At 41.5% G+C, this 15,622-nt stretch overlaps 1 protein-coding gene across 11 annotated transcripts in view; it reads right to left on the bottom strand.

The window, feature by feature from the left end:
• The window catches only part of LOC111229893 (neuronal cell adhesion molecule-like), a 44,506-nt gene extending 29,251 nt beyond the window's left edge, over window positions 1–15,255 (bottom strand). For all 11 annotated transcript variants that reach the window (XM_022756403.1, XM_022756410.1, XM_022756412.1 and 8 more), the window contains exon 1: window positions 15,228–15,255. The gene's annotated coding sequence lies outside the window, so the exon portion shown is untranslated. The remainder of the gene's footprint in view (window positions 1–15,227) is intronic.
• Between the last annotated feature and the right edge of the window lie 367 nt (window positions 15,256–15,622).

Raw genomic sequence — 15,622 nt, 5'->3', positions numbered from 1 at the left:
AACCCTGTATGAATTGTATTAAAAGAGGCTGAAATGTGCAAAATCACTGTTAAGGACCTTAAAATGCCAGTACACAAACTAACTAGTTGCATTTCTACAGAAGAAAACAATGTGAGCACAGCGAAAGGCTGTAATGTTAATTACTGTCTACAACTACATGAGACCACCTTCACTCAGGACTAGCTGCTTTTCTCTCTGCTCATTTTGTCCATGGAGAAAACACTCAGCACTTGTGTAAAAGCTGCATTGAGCTGTCTGGCCTCTCATTCAGCCAGCCTCTTCAATTACTCCATTGTCATTTTCCCATGGCCAGCTCCTTCACCATCCCAAAACTAATTGGTTTTGTGCACATGTCAGAGACATAGCACATAGGCAAAGACACATTCATGCACACTGGCCACAGAACGTGCAGGTCAGGACACGTCTGAGCACACAGATGGAGCTGACAGGGGCACGAGCACTGAGCATTGAAACACACCAGTAGCAGTCAGCAGGAGGAAAAAAAGCTGAATTTCCCTTACAGCATCAGATAATACTACAGCATATGCTTTATGCTAACCGCTAGAAAAGATATTGTCTCTGCCAAACAATGGTGATGCAACACTGCAACACGAACAGAATCACTGCTGTTGCATCAGTAGCGCACAGTTTTAACATCTATGATGAAAGACAAGTCTCTCATGCCAGGCACCCTAATTAACTCCCATAATCAGTACTATTGATGGTTCAGGCAATCAGGGGTTTGTGAGCCTCGCTATGGCCTTAATGGAGCAGCGGGGATCCCCTACAGACGGTTGAAAGTGGGGGTATAATGATGAGAATGGCTCAGCACTCAGGAAGGTGGTGATGAGAAAACGGATACGGTTGGAAGAGTTTATTTTTCTGAGGCTGCCGGCTTCTCCCGCTGCAGCTCAGGATGTCTCTGACTTCCATTCACACCCAGGGCTTCATGCCCATTTCTCTGTGCCATTAAACATCTACAGGGGAGTTGGAGGTTGCTTCAAAAGGCCCTTCTGTAGAACATAGACAGTCCTTCAACCAAAGTTTAGAAAGTCACAATCAAACAGGATTTGAATGTAAAACAAAGTTATCACTAATAGTCCTCTGCTGTCCTCTGCCTAACACAAAAGCTGAGAGAAACATCCGGCAGCTGTCTTTGATTACTTTATGGATTCACAGCTAATGTAGTGGACAGGCATTAGCAGCGAACTATAGCTGTTATGTATGAGGTTGAATGTTCACTGGCTTTGACTAATACCTCTCACAGGCCTTTTATCTGCAGCTACTGGATCACAATGGAAATTCTGCGCGTCGGCATCAGCGCGCGTTTCCCATAATCTTCTCATTAGCTTTTATAATTGGGGGATCGTATGCAAATAATTGGTGTGGTTAACATATGAATTGGGGTCCTGTTGTTCGGAGAGACCCTGCAGTTCAAAAACATGCTGTGTCCTTTTCAACTGCACTGTACAATACCAAACAACAAAGTGAGGCTCTTTAATTCATTCCACTGTAAATGTGTTGTTGTTTATATCCTCCTCTTTTCTCTCTGAATACTGCACACTCAAACTAAACTGGTTTTGATACATGGATACGTGCGCCAGAATATTTATATATCTAACCCTTTGTCTGTTTATATTTACTAATAATAAACCCTCACATATGACGTGCTAAAGAAACACCCCATTAGTTTTATACATCTTAAACTTAAACTCTAGACTGGGTTTAGAGACTACAAGTTTTTGGCCTGTGTTACAAACTAGCAGTGTGGATTTTAAAAAACATGGTTATTTACCAGGCAGGAAGTGTCTAATGAGTAAACGTTATCAAGATGCACTATGGGAGATGTAGGCTCTAGTGTATAAGGTAGTAGTGTATAGTGCAGGATATCTCAGTCTCTGCTGGACCAGTTTTATCAGATGTTTTTCAAAACTGTCTCAGTTAAGATGGCAAACTTTATGAAAGCTCAATATCACATCTCTGTAGCCCTTTAAAGATCCGTCGCTCTGTTTCCCATACTTCTCCCCCAGCTATCGTTCTACAACAACTCTTAATGCAAATAGGCATCAGCTACTAATGCAACGTGTCCGGCAATTTGTTTGGTCCTCCTCCTTTCAAAGAGCACCGCACATTGGCATTCACTAAGCTTCCTCCCCGTGCACGCCAAAAACACTCTGGGATTTTGCTTTCTGTCCCCTCTGCCCAAATGCTAATCACTGCCGGCGCCGGCACTTCTGAGAGGGGGGGGGGGGGTCCTTTTTAGCATGCAGATGGAAGGTGCACCTCTAGATGGGACAGTGGTGTTAAGGAGGAAATCCCTGCCTGTTCAACCTGAATGGAACTGAAAAGCGTTTTGCTTTCATCTTATCAATGCAGACCAGCTAAATATAACATATAGTCAGTGAGTCACGTTCATAACATTATGCCAGCGCACCCTCTGAGAGGCTTCTCATGATTGGGATGGGTGCATGAAACCCTCTCTTTCTCCTTAGGATAATTGCTGGTGGCAAACTGGAGGTCTTTCCATCTTTTCACTGCCTCACAATGTAGTAAAAGCTTTAAATCATTAATTAATAAAGTAGCAATGGCAGCAAGGTTGCTGAAAGTTAAGTCTCCGAAGTGCATTTGTACACTTGTCTGACACCTGACTTGTACAGTAGCTCATTACTGGAGAATTAAGGGTGCTGGGAGGGGCATTTTTCAAAAGCATTCATTAAAATGAGATCAGAAGGGGAAGCACAAGGCTGAATGAGCAACTGTAGAGCTGAACTTGACCTTTATTTGATAGCTGATCCCTACACAGTAATTACTGCTTTAGAGAAGATGTTTTTCGATATCCCCTTGCAGTAATGCTTGTGTGTGTATGTGAATTCGTACTCCATTACATCCATTTGCATATGCATCTTCCTTGTTTACGTGAGTTCACAGTGGATGGGTCACTGTAGGACGTCAGACATTGAGGATGGATCTTGAGTGCGACCCTGCCACATGAGAGTGCTACGGGTGAGGCCATTCATATGCTGAGCAGAGGTTCATTATCATGAGCAAATGCAGGAGAGTGGGAGGAATGCATGCCGACTGGCTTTCTGAATAGCTAAAAGGACTCTCAAAATCCTTGCCATACAACATCACAAGACACACTTTAGCTACAGAAACATAACAGCTTTGAGAAAGTAATCAACATAAAACCAATCTGCTGTGGGAGGACAAGCAAATCCTTTGAGACAGCAGACAGAAACCTCCATGCATACGTGGAAACAGAGACAAATGCTGTTGTTATAGTTATACAATATAACCCATGAGCATCGTAGTTCAGCAAATGAAGGGAAATGTTTTATAGCTAAATATAGGGACTCTCCATAGACTTTTAAGCAGAGCAGACCCACTCAAAATTGCACTCTAAAAGGGCACTCTGTATCCATGGCAATCCCCCCGGTGCTTTCAGATCTCCATGCGGACAAAAAGATGTCAACCCTCTCATCAAACACAGACATATGGAAAAAAAAAAAAAAAAGAGGGACAAAGAGGCCTAGACCCATTTGTCATCTCATGAGTAACCTTGGAGAGAAACTGTACGCTTGACATCTGCTCAGCCCTAAAAAACGTCTCAACCTCCTCCAAGCTCAACAAAAGAGGTATGATTACAATCTCAGTTTGCCACCATGTCTACACCGGATGGCTTACTCCACATGTGAAGGGTCTCTCAAGATGGGGCCAATATGTGGAGTTTACTTTAAGCTTAGGGGTGCAACAAAAACAGTCTGTGTGAGACAGGCAGTGCAGGAAATGTTCACCTCAAGCACACAAAAACCAGCAGCCGTGATGTTTTGTACCAAATGAATCCCCGTGGGCCATGTCAGCCGGGGCAACACAGAGAAACTGTGTTTATATGTGATTGCTCCCAGTCAACAGTTAATACAACCAGGCCTTTCTGGAAAAGCGCTGCTATATAATAAGCAGTCTACTGGTGGAATTTGAATTGTGCTGATACAGTACAGGCAGGCAGGGAGCGATGGGTCATTTAGAGCTGTGTGCACTTTGTATGGTACCATTCAGTCTGGCAAAATCTGCCGACAACATCAGATAACAAAGCGTGAACACTGACTGTGCAGTGGAACAATCTGTTACCACTGCGTGTTACCAGAACATGTCATTTGCCAGTGAGAAAGTAGCAGGTGGACAGAGGCACTGAGGTTGAGTCTTATAGAGGACGACCCCTGTCCTTTGGCCATGTCAGTACTCCTAATCATGGGATTCATCCACAGAGTGAAAAAGGATTCAGGGGCAATCAGAAAAGCAAAACAGATCAAACAAAATGAGCTTTTAATCGTGGAGTGTCTTTAAAAGGTACCAATGTATACACAAAAAATTTAAATTGTGAGGTGAGGCTGGTGGGGATGTCATTAGTTTTGCAGGTATTTGGTCATAAACGAAGGTACTGGGGAAACTGGAAATGTGACAAAATGATGGCTCCTTGAGGCATTTCACCACAGAACCACAAATGTGAACCTCATGGTGGTGAAAAGTGAGAAAAGTCAGGGATCACCGAATTCTGATTTGTCTTCTGGGGTTTATAAGTGTTTGTAAAAACGCATTGCAATCTGTCTGACTGTTGTTCAGATGTTTCAGTCTGGACCAAAGTGTTGGACTAACTGACCGACATCCAAAGACCGACATTTCCATCCCTGGAGCCATTTTAGCACAGCTAAAAAAGAGCAAATTGTGCTAGGAGTTGTCAAGCAAACTCTTCAGACAACATGAGATAAGAAGGCGTGCAGACTGAGTGAGCGCCAGAACAATTTGTTACCACTGTGTGTTACAAGAACATGTAATTTACCAGTGAGAAAGTAGCTGTGAGAAAATCCCCGGCAGGTGGACAGAGGCAGCGAGGTCTAGTGTTATGGAGTGCCACCTCCACATTCACAGAGCACCACAATAGGCCTCTCCTGCCGCTCCCCTCCTCCTCCTCCACCTCCTCCACCACCAGCCCCTTCCACTCCACCCCACCTGTGTCTGTGAAAGGTCAGCGCAGAGGAGGGTCCTCACCCCCTCCCTGAACCCACAGCTCCCACTCCACAATCATCCCCAACACTGGAGCCCAGTGCCAGGAAACTCAATCAAAGAGGGGCTTCAGAGGGCTCCAGACCTCTCAAAACCCCGCATTGTCTCCAGAAGGCTTCCCCACACCGTGGCCGGTCTATACGTAACACTGTAAGAGGAGTTGCTCATTACTGCCCGTCCCCGGTTCCACTTTGTCTCTTTTGTGCAGCTGACAGAAGAATCCAGTTGCCCAGCCTGGCCAATAAAAGAGAGTGCAGTTACGTAAAAAAAAAAAAAAAAAAAAAAAAGAAGAAAAGAAAATGAGAAAAGGGATTCATTTTCAGGAGTGCATGATGTGAAGACACATATGTTGCATGTGTTAGTGGATTGGCATGAAAGAGACATATAATACATAACTGTCACCTGCAAGACGGCTCTTTAATGGCATCTGTTTAAAATTTACCATTCATCCCACGAGTTAGTGAGTATTGACTGATAGACACACCACACCACAATGTGTGTGAATGTCAGAGCAATCCATTATCACATAAAGGAAGCACTATGTAGTTGCCCTCTCCCTCTCTCTCTCAGCCCCTCCTCTACTCTATTCAGATACGGCAGGTGAATACAAATCATTTCCCCTCCACTGCTCTCCAAAAGGACTCACCATCCAATTTCAGACATAGAGGACACAAACAATAGTCCTTTCAAAGTGTGAGAAAATCAAATCAAGGCCTTTTTTTTTAAAATGGAAAATGCAATCAGAAGTTAACCCTTCCAAAATGCTAAACTTGAAAAACAGAAAATGTGTTTCTTGTTTTTCTCTCTCACACAAAGACTCAAAGGATCTATTTTTAAGTTAAGTTTACACAATGGAAGTTCAATGCTTTGAAGTGAGGTTGCTTCAGATGATTATTTTTATTATTGATTAATACATCAACTATTCTTTTGATCAAGTCAGACATGAAATTAAATCCTGTGTATCAGTGCAACAGGTAAAGTAGAGAAGCTTGTAAAGAGGAGATATTTCTGTGCGGAGGAAGATCATAAGGATCAGAAATGTGTGAATTTGCAGGTGCGTACAGACTGCATCACAACAGTAATTAATTCATACGTACAATCGTCCATTTTTCATACAGTTTTTTCGTTTTCGTTGATGAAAACTTTCAAACATCTCGTCATTGCTTTTTATTCAGTTCACTTGTTTAAAGAGAAGCTGGATAAATGATTAAGACATTTCCATTCTGAAGACTGACTTATTGATTAATTGTCTAATCATTCCAGCACTTAATTAAAGTGACACTTTTAAAGATATTTCCGTCACTTGTATTTTCGCTAAATACAGGGAGAAGCAATAATAGTTAGTTTCTGTTAAACTGGACACATGCTGCCATTCAGAGTTTTATTCCTCGTTGAAAACTGTCAAAGTTTTGGTTTTTAAAGATAGCATTTTCCTTTAGTCCTGTTCTAGTTGTGGCCAATCGTCATCGGTACATTTTGTCATTGTTTTTGTTGACAAAGTAAAGAAAGAAAACCAATACACCGTTGTGAAGCTGAAGCCAGCAAAGGCTTGATAAACTAGATCAACTAGACTTGTAACGATGAATCTGTTTATCAAGATTATTGTGATCTATAACGATTCATGGATTGTCGATCCACAGATTGATGAGTGACTTATGATTTCAGCACTACTTTGAAGTGACAGCCTCGTTTTGGTGTTCCCATCACTTTTATATTCACTCTGTAGCCTAGATGCAGAAGCAGTGACAGTAGCTGCTATATTTTTCATCATTTCAGTTTTTGTTGACAAATTTAACACTGACTGAAACTGACTTAAAATGATTCATCAATTAGCAAATTTGTTATCAACTAATATTCTGAAAGTTGACTAATTGTTTCTGACTTATTTCCAACTCACTTTATAGTACATGCATTAACAGTGACACAGTAAAATTACAATAAACAACTGTACACACTCACTTCTCCAACCCTACAGATAAGAAAACTGAATCATACAGAATATAATTAATATGAAAAAATTAAAATACACCACAACACATGCAGAAATGTTGCTTAATGTGAAAGTAATGTGTGTGCCACCCGGACCGATCAAACACTCTCTTTCAGCCAAGTCTGAATGAGCTTTGATTACACTGGCTTGAGCTATGGCCACTCTATTCCTCGACTCAGGTTTTCATATGCTAAACTCAACAAACAACTCATGGGGAAGTGAACAATTCATCAAAGATAGCCCTGAGTAAACTCCTCTGACTGCATTTGAATTGAAGAGTGGCACTGTGAATTTTCATTTTAAATCTTCCCCATCCAAAAGACTTTTGATGGAATTTGATCTAATTAAGCTCTGGGACTGAGAAACTTGTGATATTTTACCCCCCCCCCCCCCCAAAAAAAAAAAGAGAAGAAAGAGACAACGTCTCCCTTAAACGAATGGAAATATTTTTTGTTAGGAAGTAATTGGATGACCCCATTTTATTTGAAGCGCTGGTTTTTTATGAAATGAAAAAGAGAATTTCGAAGATTAAAGAATACAATGAAAAGCCCCTGGTGGTGACTGACTGATGGTGTGTTGGCACTTCATCAAGGCTTAGTGTGAACATGTTTCTATCTGTCTCATGGGTGCAGATGACTGAAATGTTAGCTAATGAGTATTAATGACACTAATGAAGGCCTAAGCTTTCTCATAAGGAAGACCCTTTATGAGCTGTAAAACTCTCTTCACAAGTTCAGCTAAAGACGTGATGTGAAAACACGCCAGAGACTCAACACTGACAAGAAGGTCTTCTAGTGCTATAGTTTAGAGATTTTCCCTATTACATCCATCATTTGGAGAGTTTGAGTATGTTTTGAGTGGGTTTGGTAGTTTTGCCCAGAGGGCGTCGCAGCTCAGATGAACAGTGCTCCATCCTTACACATCGTCTGGCCCCATCAGAAATAATGGCCCAGACAAGAACTGCTCCATCAGCCCTCATTTGTCAAACGGTGATTCCGGAGGAAACATTGCTCCCATTTAACACTAACAGTCCGCCGCGCTTCCGCTAACAGCCTCTGTCCTGTGTCTGTGTTTGACGGGATGAGACTGGTCGCTAATGCAGGAGAAGTGTCGGCTGAGTGCTGGATAATGCCTGGGTGAGGCTGTAGTGGAGCTGGTGGGTTTTTTTTTTTTTTTTTGTTCTAACTGTGTCAGTCTCTCGGTGCAGGTACTGAAAAGGTCAGCACTGGGAGGTGATAACAGCATGGACGAGGAGTGTGTGACTCGCCTCCGGGGAAGGAGACCAGGGGTGTTTCTGTTTGTTTGTGTCCCCCAGGGTCGAACATGACAGAGGAATGAATTACTGCTTTAACAGATAATGGTCCAGTGTATGTACAGGGACCACCTCGCCCTCCTCTGTCTACTCATGAAGAATGGATAGCCTATATGCATTGTATGGTCACTTACATTTAGCATAAATGTGAAACAGTGTTTCAGTAAACACTTGTTCTGGGTAGCATTTGACCTTCCCTGACACTAGTGCTGATACTATGTCTCAGTTTTTGTATAACAAAACAATACGACTGGATTCCAACTTTAAGAAATATAAACATATTTTTCATTTAGAAAAAGAAGCAAAACCTCTGCAGTGTTAAAAAGTTATCTCAACACTAATACAGTGTAAAATTGGCATTTTTGGCCACTTTTTGAACCCAACCAGGAACACCCTAATAATAAATAAATGAGTTAAGACTACAAATGTGAACACACATTTAGGGCCATCTTTTTGAACATTTTCAATGATTACAAGGCATTTTGGTCTGTCCCAAAAAAAGTATTACAATTTGATACCCAGCTCCATTTACTGGGTTCATATATCTGGTTACATTTTGGATCCTGCTACAAATTATTAAAATATCTAGATTCAAAAAGACTATGGCCTAATTCATCTTGCCAAATCATTTATCTTATCTATATTTTTAAACTATGTTCAAAACAATCAGTAAATAAATCACAGTAAATGATTACTACTGTAGCTTATTAGCAAATATGTAACCAGGAAAAAAAAATATTTTTAGTTACATCATTATCTCTATAGTCTTGATATTTAAACCCTGAACACCTAAACTGGTGTTCAGGGTTTTATGATTTCATTTCTTCTGGCTGATTAGACCTCTATTTAATCCCTCTACACAGCACATCTGATGGAAGATGGAAGATAACGCCAGAAGCTTGTATGTTATAGAGTTGGCTGTGTGAAGGTTATTCTGTGTATTGACAGTACAGCACCATATAAATTAAATTTGTGTTTAATTACAAAACTGACAGAAGTTGGCTGATGTGTGGCATCAATGTTGGTTTACTTTTTAACACAGCTCCAAGTCACATCTATTGCTTTTAATAAAAGTAAAACCTCGCAATAAAAAATCTGAGCTACCCAGTTATAACTGGATGTTGATGTGAACTGCATTTACAAGTTGGAACTGCCACGTTACAATAATGACATTAATAATGGCTGTTTTCTATTTAAGCATCTTAATATGCCATGACAGGGAGCCAGCAAGCACAATATCCAAGGACAGGACTTGACACAGCTAACGGGAGTTAAACTATTATTAATGTTATTAACTACACTCATGTTTTTCTGCTAGAAAATGTCAAAATGTCAAAATAAAAAAAAGGCTTTAAGAATGATAAGGATGGATGTTCTCCAGTTTTTCAGGTGCAAAAATATTAAAAGGAGAGTCAAAGATGTCAATAAAGCACAGTCTGTACATGCCCACACATTCCTGTGAAGAGGTCCAAACAGGCAGAATAAATGAAAACACCTGTGGAGGTGTACCAAGGTAATGTAGAAGGCTTTCAGTTATTTAGAACTTTAAAATTAATAAAGGCCAAATCTAAAGATATTCAATACGGGAATGGAATGGATTTAGATTTAAGCAGTGGCTTTTATTCTGCTTTCGGATTCCAAATAATGCAATCAAACACCAACCATATGAATGCACAAAGATGCATGATTTCAGTTTAGTTTATCTTGTCATTTGATACAATAATTCAGTATCCGGTGGTGTGGAAATGAAATCTAGAAACAGTACAAACATATTGGTAGATAGAGGCTTGATGTAATTTACCCAGCAGTAGAATTCCACAGACAGAAGCCTGTTTACAGTTTGCTGCTCTAGTGTGCTCTCACCTTTCATATTTAGTCATTCCTTTACTCTCTCTCTCTTTCTCTCTTTCTCAGAGGGTACAGAGAGAGATTTCTCATTAGAATTGGCTGAGATGCAGGTGAGCGAGGGGTTACATCTAAATTCAGCCATTTGTATTCCACCACAACACCCGGGGAGTAGGCTGTTTATATTGATGAGCAGATAGACTTGGCCTTGGACCAGGACCTTCACCTAACAGCCACATAAATCATTTGGTTTCTTAGTGGCCCCTTCCAAACAGACAGATCCCAGCAGCTTATTACGATGCGAGGACAATCTTCTGTGTCCTGAAGCTGCATCGATTCTCAGAATTAGACTAAACAGACCACTGGAAACGATCCACAGTATGAAGATGGATCCAGATTTTTTCAAGTAAAAAAAAATGAAACAAAAAATAGCTCTAACAAACATTTTATGCTTTAAGGTGGTTACATGGTCAGGATTTTAACCACATGTGTGGCCACTATGGACAATATCCTCTACTACCTGCTCTCTGTCTAAATAGCCTAAAGACTAAAACCGCTCAGGGCGAGTGGACTTCATGCTCTTCTTTTTCAAAATATACCCCTCCTCTTGGGACAGTCAAGTATTCTGTCTGAACATCTTTTTTTCTTCAGTTCAAGTGAGAAATTTTTAAGTAAGAGCAACATCTTAGAAACAAAAAGTGGACCACTCCATTTAAGGAACAGCTCCACATTTTGGAAATTTCGCTTATTTGTTTGTTTTCTTGTTCAAAGTTAAACCAGAAGATTGAAACCACTCTGACGTCTGTATTAAATATGAAGCAGAAAATAAAAAAAAATTCCTGATAATTTACATTTTAAACAAACCTTAGGATAGTTATCAATACACAGTTAAATGTACCAAAATAGGCGAGTAGCTTCCCCTGCTTTCAGTCTTTATGCTAGCTGATTCTTATGTTTATTTAATCTGAACAAAAACCAAAATGTAGAAACGACATATTGTGGTTTAGTATGGAGTTATGTGCTGGAACTATTTTCTTGAACGGAGCCAGGCTAAGTGTTTCCCCCTGCATCCAGTCTTTATGCTAAGCTAAACTAAGCTAAACTAGTTTCATATTAGGCGTATAGACATGAGATTGATTAAATCTGTCATATAACACAGGAAGAACACTGATAAGGGTTTTCTTCAAAATATCAAGCTATTGAGCAAGAACTTCACAACGGCAGACAGCAGTAACTACAGAAATGGTGGAGACAAAGTTTGAAGGCTGCAAAGTGTGTAACAGCTGTACAAGTTGTAAACCCTTAATCTTATGACTTTTTAGGAGCATTATTCTAGTAAAAGAAATCGTACAAAGATATTAGAGCATGAAAACTGATTGTTGAATCACAGGGAATCCAGAGAATAAGTCATTAAATTAGCTTTAGCTTAGGTTAGCTGTAACAGTATCAAAATATCAGGTTCTGGTCTAAACTCAGTTACTGTGATTTGGTTTTGTGGAGCAGTACTGAAATAAGGTGACTGCATTGCAAACTGTATAAAAAATGAAATTATAATATTGATTTACTCATTGCAATGGGAAACAGATGCATACAGAGCAATGAAAAAAAACTGCGTTCAGCTGTGTAAATGAGAAAAATTTTCGAGGCTCGGCCAGATAATTGCACAGACAGGATGAGTAGTGAAGGTAGAGCGGGGCCTAGAGGAAGGTTGTCCAGGTGAAGGAAGGAGAAAAGAGTTAGGAAAAGATGGAGATGCCAGATATAGAACGGTGTCTCCTCAGACTCTTCAGGGTGTCTGCTAAGCAGTTAGTGAGTCACATTTGCATGAAGCTGACTTTTCTCCACAACCCTGGAAGATGGAGAAGGAGAGCAGAAGCCCCTCAGGAGTGGCCTCACAACCTCTTTCACATCACTCAGGCTCTCTTTCTCCCTCACTGTCTTTGTATCCATCTATTCATCTGCTTGTTTATTCATGTCCTTCTTTCTGACACTTTAGCTGCTTCTCCCAGCACCTCTCTGTCTCTGCTTGCCATAGAACCACAGAGACACTGAAAAACACACACGCATGCACTCAATCACATCCACACATGGCCCCTTTCTCACATACAGCAGCTCTTAAACATAACTTGCGCAGGCAGGAGTGTTGACACAGGGAACCGTTGGAGAATTGTCAGGCACAAATCAAAGATACACCTAAGAAATATCTTGACGCGCTCATCTGAAACGACGTGCACAGCCCAGGGCCCCTCTGTGTGTGTACGAATCCCTCTACTCATCTGCAACTCGTCTGATCTCAGAACTGCTGCTGCGTAATATCACTACTTTATAACCACATACGAGAGAGCTCCAATTTCACACATAGTAGATGATGAAACCATTCAGGTGCACTCACGTTAATAGAAAGGAGGTACTTTTTGAGAGCTTCAGCGGGTCATAGTACAGTGTTCAGTGTATACCAGTTACAACCATTGTTATATGTAGGCTCCCAATTTTAGGGCACGGAATATAATTAGACAAATTAAAAGAGAACGTCTGGTTTCATATATTTTAACACTGTCAGACATGGTAAGAACCATGAGCAACAGATGATCATGTGTTTGCTTGACGTATGCGGAAGATAACAAAGGCTATACATTTAAATTATTGCCCAAACTGATTGACACAATTACAAATATAAACCCCAAATTGTAATGTAACAGTAAGAGTTTGGAAGCACTTTAATAGTCTTTTAAAGCATTTTTAGGCATTTTTTCTGATCTTTTGACAGTGGGGCGATGAGGAAATGAGGAGATAGTGGTGACAAACGACATACTGTACAACAATGATCCACAGGCAGCCGGAGTCAAATTGGACTTGTAATTGTATTTTTACCTCATCATACTAAATATTTGGTTGCAAATCCTTTGCGGCCAGTGAGTGGCTAAGATCTAAGACACACAGACATCAGTGGACGGTTGGCACCTCCCCTGGTCTTGTTCTGCCAGGGCTGTGCTGCAGCCATCTGCACTTCTTGCATGTGTCAGGGGATTTTTGCCTTTAGTCTGGTCTTCAGCAAGTGAAACACATGATCAGCTGGTCTGAGGTCAGGTGACTGAATTGGCCAATCAAGAGTTTGGCCCTAAAACACCTTGGTTGCCTTTTCTGTGTTGAGGATTTTTGTCCTGCAGCACTAACCCTGAAATTGGGGCTATAAAAAGGGGATAACAGTCCTACTGTTCATGCAGTTTGCAATATGCACTTAACAGAGGCTCAAACACAATCAATTGCCCTTAAAATTGAGAGTCAGCACTTTTCACTTCAGGGTGTCGGAGTAGAGTCAAAGAAGGAAAATGCTTTAGTTCACAAATACTTCGCAACTGCACTGTATATGAAAAGATCGGATTATGTAATTCTGTCTCAAAGATTTACAGTCAAATGCCGCACTCATATAGAGCTATTTCTGGAGAGGCAAAGCTCTGAGTGGGTGAGCCTCCATATTTTTTTTCCCATCCTCCCCCACTTGGCATCAAAACACACAAACAATAATACCACACTCCCTGACGGCCACGTGAGAGAAACCAGTGAAAGACAGCAGTGTGGAGGTAAACAGAAACCTCTGCAGAGCTTCTATTGAAGGGCCTGGGACCTGAATGCTGCTGCTCACAATGGACGCTTCACGCCTCAGTGTGTTTCAAACCGCAAATTCAGTCTGCAGCTCCTAAGTGTGGCCCTCTATGACTCGGCCATTGAAAACTGTGGACTCAGCCTCTCTGGCAGACAGCACACATTCACAACAACAACCGACTGCCACGGCGCAATGACAAGAGAGAAACGGGAAGAATGAGACAAACAGACTGACAGATGGGCAGAGGCGAAGCGAAGGATTGAAACGGGCACACAAATGGATAAACTGAGAGAGAGAGAGAGAGAGAGAGAGAGAGAGAGAGAGAGAGAGAGAGAGCGAGAGATCCCCCCTATTGCCCAAAATAAAACAAGCGTAGCACCAACAGCAGAGGCAGATGAGCTCGGAGCCGTCAGAGTCCCTTAACTCTCCTCTCTGCTGTGAGTGCAGCATCCCCGCCCGGCTCGGCGTGCAGCAAAGCCGAGGTGGGATCCTTTCTTCACACTCCACTGGGCGGTGGACACACATCACACCGTGTCACCTCCACTCACAGAGCATTAGATCAACTCCCCGCTGAATCACAGACACACTTTCAGCCCCACAGAATGAGGGGATGAGCCAAAGGTTACAGAGGGTCATTTTCAAAAACCCTGTGTGAGCTGAGAGTCAATTCTCTGGGCTCTAATGCACACAGAGACCTTGTGCTTAAAGGAGAGCTACTTCAACTCTTAATTGTACAACTGCCATTAGGGAACTTTTCTATCTCTGCGAGCTCCATTACGACACATTTTGTGTCAATAAGAGAGGCACTAGGCAGAATTTAGGCTCCAAGTGCTGTTTTGTGATTTCTAAGTATTGACGCCCACTGTCACAGCAGTGGGCAAGGAGAGGGTGTGTTACCTTGACAACCATATGCATCAAACTGATAGTTGGACACCAGCGTACAGTGTTTTGTTTTTATTCCCTGCCAAAGCTCGCTGCCAAAATGGATGCCGACACAAAAACACACTTTGCCAGAGGAACAAATGCCAGTCAAGCAAGTGGCGACCTTTGCCTTACAGACAGAACAAAAGCAGAGACACCACAACTGAGACCGAAAGAGAGAGGAGTCGCAGCAGCGGAAAGGTTGGGTAGTTGTTTAGGGACTTAGCAGGTCTACAGAGAGTGTTAATATTAATACATTCACACCCTGGCTGCATCATAGATGGAGATATTTGAACTGGAGACACTTGCCAGGCATGGCAAACAGACTTACATTTGTGTGTGTTCATATCCTATGGGAGGGGAAATTCCTTTCAGAAGAAAGTGTTTGATTCTGAAAGGCCCGGAAGTTCATACTGTTTTGGAAAATCATGTTGCTATTGCAGATGATCTGATGGGGGGGGGGGGGGCCTCTGGAAAAAAAGTTTCCAACTTACCAGAGAAACCCCTCTTCTTTCCTCCTCCTCCCTGGCTGGTTGTCTTGTTTCTTCTTCCTCTGTGGTTTTCTTCAGTCTGGTTAAACAAAAAAATGGAAGAGAATAACAAATCAAATTTTAGTATTCGTAATTTTGATTTCTCTCCTCTCCCTTTGAGGAAACAACCAGGACTTTACAAGATAAGAAAATCCACTCTTTCTTAATAAGGTTTCTGGGTAGGAAGTTTTGCAAAGCGATGCATATTTTCCAACATCCAGTGCATGAATTTAACTACACAATGGGCCCACTACTCTATGTTTGGGTTTATTATAAGCTGCTAATGTCCTTTTCAGATTGGAGGTCTTCTGCTCTGCCACAGTCACACCACAGGTTACACACCAGGATGCTCCCACATT

The sequence above is a fragment of the Seriola dumerili genome, unplaced genomic scaffold (genome assembly GCF_002260705.1).
Source record: "Seriola dumerili isolate Sdu_G_001 unplaced genomic scaffold, Sdu_1.0 BDQW01000242.1, whole genome shotgun sequence".
Taxonomy (NCBI): domain Eukaryota; kingdom Metazoa; phylum Chordata; class Actinopteri; order Carangiformes; family Carangidae; genus Seriola; species Seriola dumerili.
This window is presented reverse-complemented; position numbering and strand designations above follow the sequence as displayed.